Source organism: Vipera ursinii (genome assembly GCF_947247035.1).
Source record: "Vipera ursinii genome assembly, chromosome: 2".
NCBI lineage: Eukaryota > Metazoa > Chordata > Lepidosauria > Squamata > Viperidae > Vipera > Vipera ursinii.
In genome coordinates, this window is record NC_139513.1 from 50,792,894 (window position 1) to 50,809,258 (window position 16,365).

At 38.6% G+C, this 16,365-nt stretch overlaps 1 protein-coding gene and 1 long non-coding RNA gene across 7 annotated transcripts in view; one reads left to right on the forward strand and one right to left on the reverse strand.

Annotated features, from left to right (window-relative positions):
- The window catches only part of SLC6A6 (solute carrier family 6 member 6), a 57,831-nt gene extending 52,008 nt beyond the window's left edge, over nt 1-5,823 (reverse strand). For 3 of the 5 annotated variants that reach the window (XR_014491349.1, XM_083353829.1, XM_083353827.1), the window contains exon 1: nt 5,591-5,810. The gene's annotated coding sequence lies outside the window, so the exon portion shown is untranslated. Of the gene's footprint in view, nt 1-4,273; nt 4,653-5,590 lie in introns of those variants that run through there. The other 2 variants (XM_083353830.1, XM_083353828.1) reach the window with 2 other exon arrangements.
- On the forward strand, nt 1,535-13,411 carry LOC310635185. 2 transcript variants are annotated; one of them, XR_014491351.1, is made up of 5 exons: nt 1,535-1,569; nt 8,494-8,553; nt 9,078-9,193; nt 9,817-10,419; nt 12,283-13,411. It is a non-coding gene; the product is annotated as an uncharacterized lncRNA (long non-coding RNA). The 2 variants fall into 2 exon arrangements; XR_014491352.1 differs by lacking the exons at nt 1,535-1,569; nt 8,494-8,553 and adding an exon at nt 7,818-8,005.
- The last annotated feature ends 2,954 nt before the right edge of the window (nt 13,412-16,365 follow it).

Genomic DNA, 16,365 nt, shown 5'->3' on the forward strand with positions numbered 1-16,365 from the left:
CCAAGCAGAAATTCTTTGACTGACAGGATCCACAATATGCCCCTTCTGCCGTTGCGGATGGGGCAGGCAAGTCCTATCGGGATGAGACGGGTTCAAGTAACCTGGATTCATGCTAGGAAGAGCTTTAAAATCTTAAGTTTTATGGTAAGCAACTCAGGGAAAGAATAGAGCACTTTTCTAAATTCAGGGGAGGACGTGATCCCCAAATCCAGCGCCTCCCCCATCTAATAGTTCTGAAAAGACATGGTTTATGTTTAGATACACAGTTCATCACTGGTGGATGTTCATGCATTCTTACTGTGGTTTATCGTATTGATAGATTGTGTGCTATACGTTGATGTCAACTCTAAATAGATAAATTAACTCCATGACAATTATCCCCATCCTGGGACAGTTACAGTAGTGATGGGCATACCCATTGGAAGACCTGAAGGACCAGGTTAGAAAGAGACCATCATAATATCTATCCACGTAGTTGTTAAAAGTTGACAATAACTTGATAGCACATAATACTGGGTTGCTTTAAGTGCTTTTTAAGTAGAAAAACAAGATAAAAATATTATTACCTATTTATGGCACTTGCAGCACAGAAGTAGCTTCACACAGTTGTGTTCTCATTATTCCTTGAAGTAGCAATCAGTCACTTTGAGTCTATTAATTAGTAGTTAAATTGGAAATAATTATTTAGTAATCTTTTTTTCCTTACTGCAAGCATTATGATGCGAAAATTTGTTCCCAAGTGTGGAGAAATAATTTCACCTGACAGTCAAGAAATGAATAATATTTAGTAGCCATGATGCTTGTATTAAATTTCACATCTGGTCTGCTTGTTTATGGCTTTGAATTCTGATCCTAGTTTTTTAATTCCCCTTATTTCCTAAAGCTGCTTTCCTCTCCTTTCTTCTGTCTTTCTCATTGCTGGTTTTTGGTTTGAGATGCAGAAAAAAATGTGAAATTTGAGTTTATTTTGAGTAACTAACAAAATACCTAAATGTTTACTTCTTAAAAAAAACAAAACCAAAGTATGCAATCCTAGATATGTGCTACATGATTTTGCAATGTCTGGCTCAATGAAGTCACCATAAATTATAAGTACCAAGTCAGCAAGATAGCCAGAGTATTTTATTGTATGAGTTTAAAAACTAAATTAGAGAGTACAGTATCACCCACAGCAGAATTTTAAACCATTTCCACAAAATAAACTTCCATTTATTTATATTTTCCAGTTGCTTTTTGGAAAAGGACTTTTGAGACAACTATGACCTGGATGACTGGAGAATCTTCACAAACAATAACTTATCAGTGATACTAAAGGATATGTAATTAAAAAGTAATTTCCTACTAAGATGCTCTATTTATATCCATCATACATAAGCTTAATCCATGAGCTACAAATCTTTTTCTCCAAAAGCATAATAATTACAGTAATCCTTATTGATGCAACATCTTTACATTTTCTTGAGACCAATGACAGCTTCCCAAGATTGTGTCTTCCAGCTGTGTGTGATAAGAATTTTGCCTAAGATTTCTAGAAGCCTTCTTAAAACATTTGCCGGACATCAAACCGAGGTAGGCTGGTCAAAAATAAATTTTACAGATTTATTTGCATTAGTGTTATCTCAGTGAGAAAAAAGATATTTTAAAAATTATGTTGGAAATTACAAGCAGAATTTTCAGACAAAGGAATTAGGAAGGCTTGATGCTTGTATTATGACCATAAAGTTATTTTTTTAAAAATTCCATTTATATCCCGCCCTGCTCCGAAGACTCAGGGCGGCTTACAAGCTTAGCAGTAGCCTTCATTCTATGTATATGCCTGCTTATTAGGGCTTTCACACACACACACACCCCAAGTGGCATTATTACAAAGTCAGCTTATTGCCCCCAACAATCTGGGTCCTCATTTTACCTACCTCGGAAGGATGGAAGGCTGAGTCAACCTTGAGCCTGGTGGGATGCGAACCTGCACTAATTGCAGGCAGCTGGTGTTACTTAAGGAGGCATTAGCCCACTGCTCCACCAAGGAGGATTAATATATACAGGTATTTACAAACTTTCAAGCAGTTTTATGGAGCTCTAATACTGTGGACATATGGGTTTTCAAAAGCAGGTATAACATTCTATCTTAATTGGGTTGGCCATTTTGTTTTCAAAAGGTAGTATGCCATACATACTAAGGGGGAAAACCTCATGGATATCCTTTGAATATGGAATATTTTAATACTCAGACAAATAAGGGTAATGATGTGTTACAAAAGAAGAAAATCATTCTAATTTCTTTAAATTCACAAGCCGACCAATTTATGAGATTTTCAGACTAGAATAATCTAATAACCATGTTATGTATGGATGTGTTTAGTCAAATTTAAAGTTGACACAGGACTGTTCTAAAACAGCCTTCTCTAGCTTAGTGAACTTCAGTTGCACTTAACTTCAACTTCAACTGTATCCAACAAGTGCACATAGAGTGAAATAGTAGAAGGTAATTGTGGCATATTCATTGATATAGCCTACTTCTAATGCCTAAGAATGATTCTGCCTAGCAGCAGCCACACAATATAGAAAATGCTAGTCTGATATAGCTTTAGTTACATTCAATAGCTATTCCAACAAGCGCCTATTCAAAATTGCTACAAATTCTCATAGCCCAGGCAAGCTGTGGCATAAGTACTAAGCTTTAGAATATTGCTGAACATGAAACAAAGTGTATCTTAGTATTTTACCCAACATTGTGACACTTTTAACTGCCTCATAAAGAGGAAGAAAATTCCCACAGTATTTGCATACATTGCTCTCACGACTACCCAAAGAACAAACTTCAACACCTTATAAAATGAAGAAGAATGGTGTGACGGGAAAGGGATAATAAACATCTAATTCTGCTACACTGCTTCACGCATCCCACTGATAATCCTCCAAACTTCATTTTAATAAAAATGAAACTCCATTAAAAGTGAAAATTTCAAATCACACATCTTGTCTGCATTGAGAACTTTACCCTGAACATTAGGTTGGTAATGTTCAGAGGTGCTACTATTAAAATCATATTATTTAGCCAGTCCTACTTCATTCACCTCATTCTTCTCCCACTTAAAAAAAAGGTCGTGGGGCTAAAAAATGAATATATTCTTTTCTAACATGGGGGGGACACAGTTATGTTACCCTTTCAGGTATATTAATTTTTTTCAGCCTGAATACCAAACTATATCCCTAATAGAACTATTAAATTCATGATCAACCCATAGATTAATATTTATCATTTGTTCACTTCCTAAATCTCCATTCCAGCAATGCATAAATGTAATGTTCCTTATTCCAATTCCTAAAATATATGTATAAAATCCATAAAACATAGTACATCCATAAAACATAGTGATTTCTCAAGCTCATTCTGTCTTAAGTGTCATGCTACAACATGCCATAATATATTTCAGGACCAACACATAAAATATTTTTTTCTCTTCTCTCTATTGTAGTAAAATACAACAGTATCTTTGCCTTATTCCTACTGCTGCCCCCTACAGGATAGGATGTCAAATATTAGAGCTGATTTTGGAGGCTGATAAATAATATCACTTTTGAATGATAAATTATGTTAGAAAAAGGTGGCAAATGAAAAAGGGAGACCTTGGGGACCAGAATAGATTATGACTGGAAGAGTCATGGAAAAATTGAAATGGCAGCCAAGGCTTTTCTTTTAAGCAATACTTATAGAGTAGATAAAAGAATAATCAAATACAGAAAGCAGACAAAATGTGTTTGCTGCAACTAATATTAATGACTTTCTCTCAACCAATTTCAATCTTAGCACTTAACTTAAGCAAGTGGCAGCGTTATTATACTATATGACTATCTCATCTGAAATATGTAAAAATATTTTTCCTGTTGTAATATAACAAACTTCCAAGCAACGTCTACAGATACATATACATACATACATATACATTTATGTAAAACACGATTTTAAAATAGTACTGAATGTTAGCAAGCTGCAACTCCAATTACAAAAGCCATTATCCACAAAAGTGTTTTTTTCCAACCACATACCTAGCTGTTTATCTCACAACTTATCTCACCTTTTTCTATTTTAAAATGCAAAAAACAGCAATCTTAAAAGCAATGATTTGGAAGTTCTAATGAGTTTTCTTCCCATGTGTGTAGCATTACTACAACAGTAATACGTTAAAAAACAAACAACCAAACGTTTTCCAAGCATTAGTTCCGTTCCCCATCCCCCCTTATTCCAAAAACGTGTTCGATAGGTAATAATCACCTTACGCTCCAATTAAGGAAAAGGCACAAAGAGAAAAATTATAACGCGCCCAACATGCCATCTGCTGATCCAAACAGACGTGCAAAAGCTGTTTCCTCTTTATGATCTTATACGGAAATTTAGACGATGCCCTTTCAAAAAGTCAGTACATTTCCCCTTTGGTTATCTGGTCAAATACGAATGGGTAATTTATGCCCGAAGGCTTGCTTGGCTTCTGATTCCAGGAACAAGCGAATGTAAATTCAGGATCACTTTCATTTACCCCGAAGTACGTCCGAATTACCGTTCTTGCCAGCAAAAGTTTCTAAGAATACCCAGGGCGGTTCTTTTTTAGGAGCCTCTCCCCTTCCAGAAAAATGAATGAACGAATTCGCAAGAGAGCTCTTAAAGATGCGCTGGCAGCCCGCGGCGGAGCAAATGCTCGCGTTCGAATATTTTCGAATTGCCGTCCGCCTGGCTTTTTGTGTGTGTGCGTGTGTGTGTGTGTGTTTTTAAGGCGAGCCGCGTGCTTCAATCGAATTCGATCGCACGTCGCGCGGAGGAAGAAGCGCGAGGAGGGTGGCGGGGAAAGAGGCGAGCACTTGCTCACAGATGCAAAGGGAGGAGAGGAAAGAAATCAGACGGAAAGCGTTGCCACACAAGTGGTTAACGCCACTTCGCCCTCCCTTATACATACACGCACGTATATAAATCTCTCTCTCTCTCTCTCTCTCTCTCTCTCTCTCTCTCTCTCTCTCTGTGTGTGTGTGTGTGTGTTATTTCAAAGTGCACGTAAGGCACCGGAGGTTGACCGCTGGGGACGAAGAGGGAGAACCCAGCTGAGCAAAGCCCTCGGCTTCGCCCGAAAGGTGCACATGCCCGCACGTTTTATCAAACGCAGACAAAAGGCAACCGCCATGCTCTAGAGAAAAGAAGGAAGGGGAAAAAAAAAAAGGGGGGGGAATCGCTCGGAAACCAGGCGCGGGGAAAGCGCGGAGCGAAAGGCAAGGCGCGAGGAAGCAAACGCGGGCAATGGAGGAAAAGGAGCGTTTGGGAAGCCGGCCCAAAGAAGGGGAGAGGGGGGGGGCGAGGAAAAAGCACCATTCCCCGATGGAGGTTTGTTTGGGGGGTTTTTCCCGCCCCCCCCACCCCCATTCTGGTGTTGGACAGGAGGAAATAACAAAGACGTGGGGGTGGGGTGGGGGGGTTTGTCTCATATGCCTGCTTTGTTCCTTGTTGCCAGGAAGGGAGGGCGAGAAAGCGAGGGCGGCGGTGGTCGGGCTCGCTTTCTCTCCCCCCCCCCAAAAAAAACCCCCCCCGAAAAACCGCCTCGGTTACCTGTAGCAGCTGCTCTTTTCCGACCAGGTAGCTGTCCAGCGTCTTCGCTGTCTCTGCCTCCGTCCTATGTGCTTCGGCGCCAGCGGCGAGGCAGACTAACAGCAATGGGAAGGAAGAAACGGTAATTTATAAGCGCTTTCTTCCGGACCTCTCGTGTCTGTTTCTCTAATGAGCGAGCGCTGAGCATCACCCATCCTGGTGAGTGGAAAAACACCAGCTCCGCTTCAGCTTTGGCGGGGGGGGGGGGGCGGAGGAGGGAGGGAGGGAGGAGGCAGAGAGGGAGGGGTCGACGTGGGTAAAAGGAGGGGCCAGTTTCCCTCAGCTCGGCGGAGACACAGGCACGCAGGGAGGGCGGGAAGCCTCGGCTGGCAGGCAGCCCGGAGAGCTGCGAGGGGCGGGGAGGGGCTGCCAGGCACGAGGAGGTGGGAACAGCTGCCTGGCTTAAGCCCCCGCCGCCGTCGGGAAGCGGGAAAGGGAGCCGAGGGCTGCGGCATGTGCCAAGAGGCGGGAAACTTTCCCCTCGCCCTCATTAAGCAAAAAGGAGGGGCGGGGGGGCAAGATTAGGGAGCCCAGAAGGGACTTTTCTTTCTTCTCCGAAGGAGACAGGAACGTGACTTCGCCCGACCTTTCGACTCCCCCCCCCCTCGGAGTGAAGAGTTGGATAGCACGAGGCCCTTGGCACGAGATGGCGTCTCTGGTCTAGTCTCGCTGGAGGCTTTTCTTCTCCTTTTCTGCCTTCCGACCCGGCCCGAATAGACGTTTAGCATGGAATAAAAGGAAGGGTGTGGGTGTCTATAAATCCAGGGTTGCCCCTTCGCGTGTTTGTAATGCCTGCAATTAATTCACCTTCGTGCTTTCCAATGTTTAGCTCAGCTTTCGGTACTACTGTACTCTCTCTCTCTCTCCTGCTTGGTCACATGAGTGGAAAGCTGGACCGTAAAAGAAATGCTCGCCTTTCGGTTATTGCTGCTTTCTAAGGTTTCCTGTTTGGCAAAAGGCTGCTTCTTAGCTTATGCTACCTCCTCGGGTTGTCGTTGTAAGACTTGAAAGGCTGGTTGGAGTTCGGCACAGGAAGGCTGTTGAAGGACAGAATAATCCCAGGCAACGTTTATCTATTAATAGCATGTATTAATGGTAGTATTAGTTTGATGCCTTGAATTAGTCTTACTCCTGGAAACTGCCTGGAGAAGTCAGTGCATTTGGGGGGTGGGGGGGTGGCAAGGTTCTTTGGAAGTGGTTTGCCATTGTTGTCTTCTTCTTCCTAGGGCTGAGACTGAGTGACTGGCCCAAGGTCACCCAGCTGGCTTAGTACCTAATGTTGGAATAGAACTCGTCTCCCGTTTTCTAGACTGGTGTCTTCACCATTGCACCAAACTGGTTCTCTGTAACAGCAATAAGAAAAAGGAATTTGGAGTCACAGGCTTCACCTGGAATGTTGAGCCACTGCAGAATTCAGCCCTGGTGAACGTTTTCGGTACCAGGGTCAGCTCTGCAATCTGTGAAGTTGTCATGAATAAATCTGATCAACTAAAATCTTTTACAAGTACAGCAACTGTAGTCCACACATAAGCCAGAATGGAGGGCTCTGGGTCAAAGCATGAGTTGCCTATAGGCATGAAATAGGTCATCTCTCATTTCACATGAAAATCTGAGAGCCAGTTGGTTTAGTGGTTAAAGAACCAAGGTAGAAAGCAGGAGAGCATGGGTTTGTGTTCCACTCTAGCCATGAAAGCCAGTTGGGTGACTTTGAGCCAGTCACTGTCTTTTAGCCCAACCCACCTCACAGGATTGTTGTTGTGGGGAAAATAGGAGGAGGAAGGCGTTGGGTATGTGTACCTCCTTGAGTTATTTATAAAAATAATAGACAGGATGCAAATAAAACAAAATCCTTGTTTGGAATCTCTCTTTACCATGCATCCTTGTGTTCCATCAGCCAGTGAAATGGGATGGACATCTGATAATCCTGTTAGCATTGTGTGTGTGATTTAGAAAATGAGTACAGATGTCCTTTGAGAAGGAACAGGGATTCCACAACCTGGTGTACACCCCCAATTCTTTAGACTTCAATTTCAAAGTTATTAGGTTGGGGAAAGCTGGTTTGGAGTATGTGATGCTGAGAAAGTTGAAGATGAAATCAAGATCAGAAAGTATGGGGTTACTCTTGTAACTACATACTTTTGCTTGTTTGGTGGGGAGGGAAACTTTCATTGGACAGTGCTGGCAAGGAATGCTTCCACTGCCCAAATTATGACAGGCAGAAATAGAGGTAACACTCAACAGCTCCAGCGATCTGCCCCATGTGGTGAGTCATTGAACTGCAAGAAGAAAGACCTTGAATTTCCTTTACTCTTCAAGGATCAAAGATCTTGGTGGACAGAAAGAACTATAAGACTTGGAAGTTCTATATTTTAGAAGGTTAACTTAATGCAAAGAGACAGTGAATCCCATAAGTGTTAGTAAGCAGCCCTCCACACAACTTGAGCAGTAAGTGAATTTTGCTTCCATTAGTTCAATGGTACTGTGGTCATGCTCTTAACAGTCATGATGCAGGCAGACTAAGCTGAATTTCTCTTTGGAAGTTGGCTATGGCAGAAGTAAAGCAATAGAACCCAGTTTATTAGGAAGAACCAAAATAAAATCAACCTTATGACCTGGCATTGGATATGATTACGTTCCTTCCAATCAAGTATAAATGCATTGTAGGGCTATAATTGAATCCAGCAGAAGAAAGGGACAAACCCTTGATTCCAATTCTTACCTAAAAGACTAGGCTTTTACGCCCTCTGAAATATTCCATTAGCTAACAAATCCTACCATGAAATCTAATTTTGGAATAAAATAGGGCAAAAATGACCATTGCATATATTGATAGCAGTAACTGGCTTACTACTGTTCTATTTTAGGTCTTCTTGTGTCTTGTTGAATCCAGTATATAGGAGTAAAAAAAAAACCAACAACATTAGGTAACAAATGTGTACAAGAAAATATATTTTAAAATTGGCAGCACATAATGGAGCTGACTAAATTAATATGATTGTTCTTGGGTGACATAGAATATTAGTAGTCTTTGTTTTATTAAACAAAACTAGTTACAACAGTCCTATAATATTCTAATATGAACCTTAAGGTCCATGTTTTAAAATATCCTGCTCACAAGAGTATATTGATAGTTATCTCAATGAGCTCTTATACAATAAAATAAGGTTTGAGTTCTGTGCGAAGAGTGATGTAGGAGTACTGATGCAGGATTAGGACTGGGGAGGTGTAGATTTAAATGCCCCCCAGTCACATAACTTGGGCCAAGTAAAAAAGAGTTATTCTTTCTTAGTATAGCCTACCCCTCAGGTAGATGTTATGGGAAAAGATGACAAGAAAGCAACTTCAATTCCCAGAGGAAAGATGGAGTATGAATGCAATAATGTATTAAGGTTTTTTCCTGTGCCTCTGAGTCAACTTTTTTTTTATTCTTGGCGACTGTCTTGACAAGTCCCTACAGTTTTCCTGGCAAGATTAGAGAAGAGGTTTTGTATTGTCTTCTTCCTCGGTAAGAGACTAAATGACGAATGACTGACCCAAGGTCACCCAGCTGGCTTCATGCCTAAGGTAGGACTAGAATAGTTTCTAGCCTGATGCCTTAACTACTACACCAAACAAGCTTTCTTTAGGTAAGCCTAGGTAGCCTAATTCTTATAGGTATCTGTGTGTTTCAGAAAAGAGATGTTGGCTAAGCTTTAGCCATTGCTTGGTCCCATTATTGTTTTCTATCCAGAGTGCTCTAAGATAGTGCCCAATTCTAATAGCATAATTTATTGTTGGGGTTTTCATTTTGCTTTACCATAAAAGGCTCAAGTAGAATGTAATTATGTTAGGCATTAAGACTCTGGAAGGCTTAAGTTATGAAAGGAAAAAATATAGCATCTTTTAGTATGACTTCCACATCTACCAAATCTGTTGAAGAAATTAAAAACAAAGTGGAATTTTGATTGGGAAACCTTGTTTATCTTTTATTATTTAGAATATGTACATTTAAACATTATATTAGCATCTGTTAAATTAAGTCCCTTGGCTATATATCTCAAGCACAGAGATGTATATTTATTAGAGCCATTAAAATGCTAATATATTTCTGTATAAAATTAAATCATATTGATTTATGTTAAATTAACTTATTTATTACTATGGTAAACTAATTGGATATTCACTTTTCATTTTTATTGCTATATTAGGTATTTTATCCACATATTGACTTCCAGATATTTGAAAACTCTGCTAAGAAGGAATAAAATGTCTAACAAACAATTTTTTTCAACACTATAAGAAAAATAATCCAACTATTGTGAACAAGATGAAAGCAAATATACAATAATATACAATTTAGTACTTGATGCACTTCAGCCAAAAAGGATCGTTAAAATTATCACCAACCAGGAGCTGAATGAACACAAAGTGAATAAATTTACTTGAGGAAATTTCTGAGTGGCCTAATAAAACTTCCCCTGTTTTTGCTCTTCCTTTTTATCTTGTTATTGCAGTGGAGAAGACGAGAGAAAAATTAAAATCATTGTGGAAATATTAAACAAAAATGAATTTCACTGCAGGAATTACATTATTACCAGGCCAACTTTAACTATTGTAATCTCAGTTATCACAAAAGAAGACTTTTGTTTGAAAAGATTTCCCCCTGATTAAAAGTCTTTGTACCACATAAATATTTTTCCAATTGGCACACTTCTGTGGTGAATGCAAGTCACTAATAATCCTCACATAATAAAAAAACCATGTATTTTTACCTTAGGAATTGACTTGACTCAAGGGAGTTGTTTCCATGGGTAAGTATAAGCAGCTTTTTCAAAGCATTGTTCTAAGCTATCAATAGTTATTGTTTAATTCAAACTGCAATTGTTTACCGGTCAACATAAAGATTCGTCTGGCTTGGAAGTGGGCCCAGAACATTAATTATTTCTGGTTTTACAAAGATTTTAGCCTGAGGTTACAAAAGTAGCACTCAAAGGATTGCACTAGGTTCCCTTTGATGAACTGCTTAACTTAATAATTGGACACATCTACCTTACTCCTTACAATATTTGTAATGATAATCCTTTGCTCCTCACCACAGTTGCTTTCTGTTTGAACTTTTGTGTGTGTGTGTGTGTACAGACACACCAGGCGTCTGGTTAAATTATCCCTGGACTGTAAGCCAATAGAATTTGTAGGTTTCAAAAATAGCAGCTTAACAGGAGTAAGTAATAACTAATTAATTACATTTCTTTTGATTCTCTAAAGCACGGGTGAGCAGCTGATGCTCATCCATCACCATTGCTACACTGGCTATAGCTGGTGCAAACTGAAGTTCAACAATATCTGGATGGTCAGCAGCAGGAAGAGATTTTGAGCTTAATGAACGCGCTCATGGCTTAATCTCTTGAGGCTCATAAGTAAGGCTGAGAAAATCTACCTCAAACCCTGGAGAGATGCTGCCCATAGAAATTACTAAGTTTGAATGACTTGTAACAAAACCCCTAAAATGCTGCTTCCTTCACTGCCAATTCCATAGATACCTCATAGTTGGAACACTGAAACATTTAGCAAGCAACAGACATGAACATTCTTATCTTTGAGGAGTTTTCTCAGTAATGCTTTTGTATAGACTAGCAAAGGGACGCGGTGGCTCAGTGGGTTAGGACGCTGAGCTTGTCGATCAGAAGGTCGGCAGTTTGGTGGGTCGAATCCCGAGTGCCGCATAACAGAGTGAGCGCCTGTTACTCATCCCAGCTTCTGCCAACCTAGCAGTTCGAAAGCACGTAAAAATGCAAATAGAAAAATAGGCACCACTCCGGTGGGAAGGTAACAGCGTTCCGTGCGCCTTTGGCGTCTAGTCATGCCGGCCACATGACCACGGAGATGTCCTCGGACAAGCGCTGGCTCTTCGGCTTTGAAACGGAGATGAGCACCGGCCCCTAGAGTCGGAAACGACTAGCACACATGTGCGGGGGAACCTTTACCTTTACCTTATAGACTAGCAAGTAAGGAGTCATGGAAACATTTTACTTGTAGGTGGTTTTACTAAGGTGGAATACACAGCTTGTGAAGTTGTACATAGTTTCCAATACTCTGCAAAAGTTAGCAAATTGTGATAAAATGAAGTCATTGTCAGATATCCAGAGAATGATTTTTGATTTACTAATTTATGTTAACTTTAGTTTTTGTCCTGGCTTCTCCCAAACTTTCATTCTAGACTTTTTCACTTAAAAATCTCTCTCTCAAGATGTCTTTCAAAAATGGGAACCTCAGCTTGAAACAGTTTGTAATCCAACATTCATTAAACCAGAGGTTATAAACCATATTACACCAAGCCATGGACTATTTTACAGTTTGCTGAATAAGTCATTAAAAAATCTGAACAATGAATAGAAACACTAGTGGCTGGGGAAAACTGTTCTCTCTTTTGAGTTTTCTTGTTTCTGTGCTTCTAAATAAAACTGACTAGGAACAAAATGCTAAACTATGTAGACTTTGGATTGATCTAACCAGATTTTTTCTTATCTTCTTGGCAGCCTCTAGGCAATATGTAAAAATACCTGAATGCCTCCTTAGGGCTCTTACAATTGTTTGGTTTTGTGATTCTTTCAGACTGAAACATTCCAATAGCCAACAACATTTCAAAGACTATACTTTCCTATTTTTTTTTCTAGTCTACTTTTGAAGTAATTGTGGCCATCAGGATCTCTTGGGCATCCAATCCTACAAATGAAAAATGCATTGCACACAAAAAAATATTATTTGAATCTGTCCTAAATCTGCTAGCAAATATATGTCTGGGATGACTCCAGGTTCAACCATTACAGGAGAGAGAGAGAGAGAGAGATGGGGGATGTTCTGTATTCCAATTTCTTCACATTATAACTAACTTTGCAAAACTAGTACATTTGAACATATTCTTTTTAAACAAGTTCCCTGTGTATAAAATACATTTGTTCTTTTTATGTCTTGCATTCTGAATTTAATCAAAATTCTCCTGCTTAATACTTCTTGGTAAAATGATGAGGTTTTCCTTGTTCTTTGTTCTTCACTTGATTTTTCTCTTCAGCTATTTCAAGTGCCTTAAAAATAAAGCAAATATTTATCCATCCCTTCATCCAGTTTATATGCTTGCTAAAATCAAAAGTCAGACAGCCAACCAGGTAATTAACTGTTAATTCAGATGTAATTATACTTACAGAAATCCCAGTTGAGTAAGAGAAAAGAGTATTTTTCTGTATCAGACAATTTTAAAACAGAAGATTTCATTTAGTGGAAGGGTGATTTTTATTTTTAAACATTTTGAACTCTGCAGAAAGGAAGAGATTTTGGGGAAAAATTTAAAGAACAATTGGAGAAACTACAAATAGAAGTAATGACAGATATGACTGAAATATAATAACAGATACAAGACATTCAATGTGATTCCATATTGGGAACTATAGGTATTGACTTCTAAAAAGTGTAACTTGGATTATAAATGCTTAATGTGGAATATAAATGAAGGAAATGCTTCTTAGGTATTTTTATTATTTGAAAAAGTTAATGTGATTTGCTTTCCAGACATGTATATTAGGAAAAAAGATATGAAATATTCACATGACGAAAATCTAGTTGAACAATTTATTTTAGCAAGAATGAAAAAAAGTTATTTTGTATATATTGTAAATCCTCAGCTATATCAAAAACTTACATTGATGATCATGGCAGATACCTTGGAAGTTAATCTACACAGAGCTAATACTTTGATATTGGGAGTGTATGTCCTAGATGTAGAACTTCTGAAAAAATATTAAAAATACAAGCTACCACAGATGTTTTTTGTTTAATTGATAGTGTATGGATGTATGGAAATATAAAAATGCTAATTGAAGGGAATATACCTATTTGTCTAAAAGTCAGGGCTTTTTTTCTCATAGAACGCTCAGAACGGAGTTCCGGCACCTTTTTTGGATGGAACCTTGTAGGGTAGGCAAGGCGGGTTGTATGACATGTGTGAGTTCTGGCACCTTTTTCTTTTACAAAAAAAGCACTGCTAAAAGTCATAAATCTTTTTCAAGAATAGGTACAATTTGGATTTCTAAAACTCTGGCTATTATATTATGAACTCTGCTGTTCATTAAGCAGAGACATTATCAAACACTTTCAGATCACAATACAGTGGGTTTAACTTTAAAAGAAATGGCTTTTAGGTGCAGATTGAATTAGATATGATTACAAAAGGAAACAGTAATAGGAGATTGCTAAAAGGAGTTAAAAGATTTTTTTGAAAATAAAGGCACAGAAGTAAATGGTTTGGGGTGGAAGTGAAGGTTCTGTAAGAGGATACTTTATATAACTTAATAATGAACTTTAAGAGAAAATGCAAATAATTTTGGATGAGATTAAAAAAAGAATGAATAAAAAAATCCTCCAGGAAAGATAATTATTCTCCAGCAAATTAAGCTTTTACAATTAAATATAAGGCGTTACAAAATGCAAAGCAAAGAGGCAGACAGGATTTACCAGATTGAAATTGTAATTTGGAGATTGGTGTGGATGAAAGAATGGATGTTGCTGTTAAACAGGATACTTTTAAGTTAGAAGGTGTCAGAATCCATTTATATCACATTTCATAATTGTATAGGTAGAACAACGTGCTATTACTGGGGATTCTGCCATCTCTCCGAGGGGGGGGGAGAGGATGGTTACTAAAGCGATTTTCAAACAACAGGGGATGTTTTAACCGGGGAAGGGAGGGGGACAGACAGATCTGGTTTGTGTCTTCATTTACAACTGAAAAAGGGAAGCAATAACCATAAAACCAAGGAGAGTTCCCTTTCCCATGGAAGGACCTGACACCTAGCAACTGACGACAGCCTGACCAAATGGATGAGGGGAGGGACTGGAATGGGAATGGTTTATATAGGATTGAAATGTAACTTTTCTCAGATTCCGTCTTGTATTCCCACAATTGATTCCTTCCTAGTAAACATTTTCCTTTTGGACTAAACTTGCATCCAAGAGTTCTTATTTCCTAAGATGTGGATTGAGGTGGGTCCTGACAGTAGACTAAGGACTTTGGTTATACAGATGGATCAATGTAAAAACGTGTATAAAAAAGAATTTTTATAAAACGATGTATCTTTGGTACTTTGTGCCAGAGAAATTAACTTAAATCTATAAAGGCATCTAAAATATATGTTGGAAATATGAACAATATGAAGGGGCATGTTATCATGCTTGGTATGTAAAAAAGCTAAAAAGAAAATGGATTCAAACATTGATACAGAGGATTTTAAAGATTAATATTCAACTGAAGCTAGATTTTTTCCTTTAGGATTGAGATTGAGATTTATTAAATTTATATTTATATTTATAAAAATTGATGGATAAACAGTTAAGAAAAAAGCCATAGAAGGTTATTTCAATATATGATTACTATCTGCAAAAAATTGGAAGGATTTTGCAATACCACTCTGGAGGAAGTTGATGAAATTGACAGAACTTGCTGACTTCTTCAATTAAAGAAAGGACAATACTTACATTTACTGGTGACTAGAAATTGGTTATGCATAAAAATAAAAAAATGAACTTGCAATTTATGGTTTTGATAATTGGAATAGATTATAGGAAGAAGAGAGTCATGATATAACTACAGAAAAGGTTAAAATAGAATTGTCCTTATAACTGCTGTGAAGACTATCAACAGCTCTTTCTTATACCTTTTCTCTATCTTTCTCTTTTTCCCCACTTCTATTTTCTTTTCTTAACCACACTTCCAGCTTTTTCTGTTCTTTCTTTTTTATTTTCTAGTCCAGCTTGCATTAATTTTATTTTTGCTTTTAACACTTTTAATAAAAATTGTATTAAAAACATATTGAAGGGAAGAGGGTGTGAATTTATTCTCCATAACTCCTGAAGGCAGTACAAGAATTAGGTGAAGCTTTACAGAGGGGAATCCAAACTCAAAATAACGACATTTCTTTATCCTCCTACCTGGAGTCACAGGTGTTCCATTACTAGAGCTTTTAAACAAAGGTTTGGCAGCCATTTGTCTGGGATGGTCTGTGGAATCCTACCCTGCACAGAGGGTTGTATTAAAAGACCTCAAAGCTTTCTGCCTTACTGTTCTATTGTTACTGAAAGGGTTGGAGGAAGCCCTGGAATCAGGACACACTGAAGAACATCACATTATGTCATGACTGTATTTTTAACATCATGTCTATGGCACAAAGAAACTCATCACCTTGTGCAAGTATTCATGTTCTGGCACTTTGTATAAGACTAGAGCCTTGGTGGAGCAGTGGGCTAATGCCTTCTTGAGTAACACCAGCTGCCTGCAATTAGTGCAGGTTCGAGTCCCACCAGGCTCAAGGTTGACTCAGCCTTCCATCCTTCCAAGGTAGGTAAAATGAGGACCCAGATTGTTGGGGGCAATTAAGCTGACTTTGTAATAATGCCGCTTGGGGTGTGTGTGAAAGCCCTAATAAGGAGGCTTATACATAGAATGAAGGCTACTGCTAAGCTTGTAAGCCGCCCTGAGTCTTCGGAGAAGGGCGGGATATAAATGGAATTAAAATAAAAATAAAATAAAATAGAGTGCCCTTGTCCTAAGCTCAGAATGATTTGTTCATGTGCATACGTTGCTACTAGAGAACAAAACATTTGGTTTGTATTATAATCACTGGGAAAATGGCAAAAGGCAAAACATGCTTCTGAGCATAGGATAGTGTAATAGCATAGGGAAAAAATTAAAGTTTAGAAAGTAGGCAGGA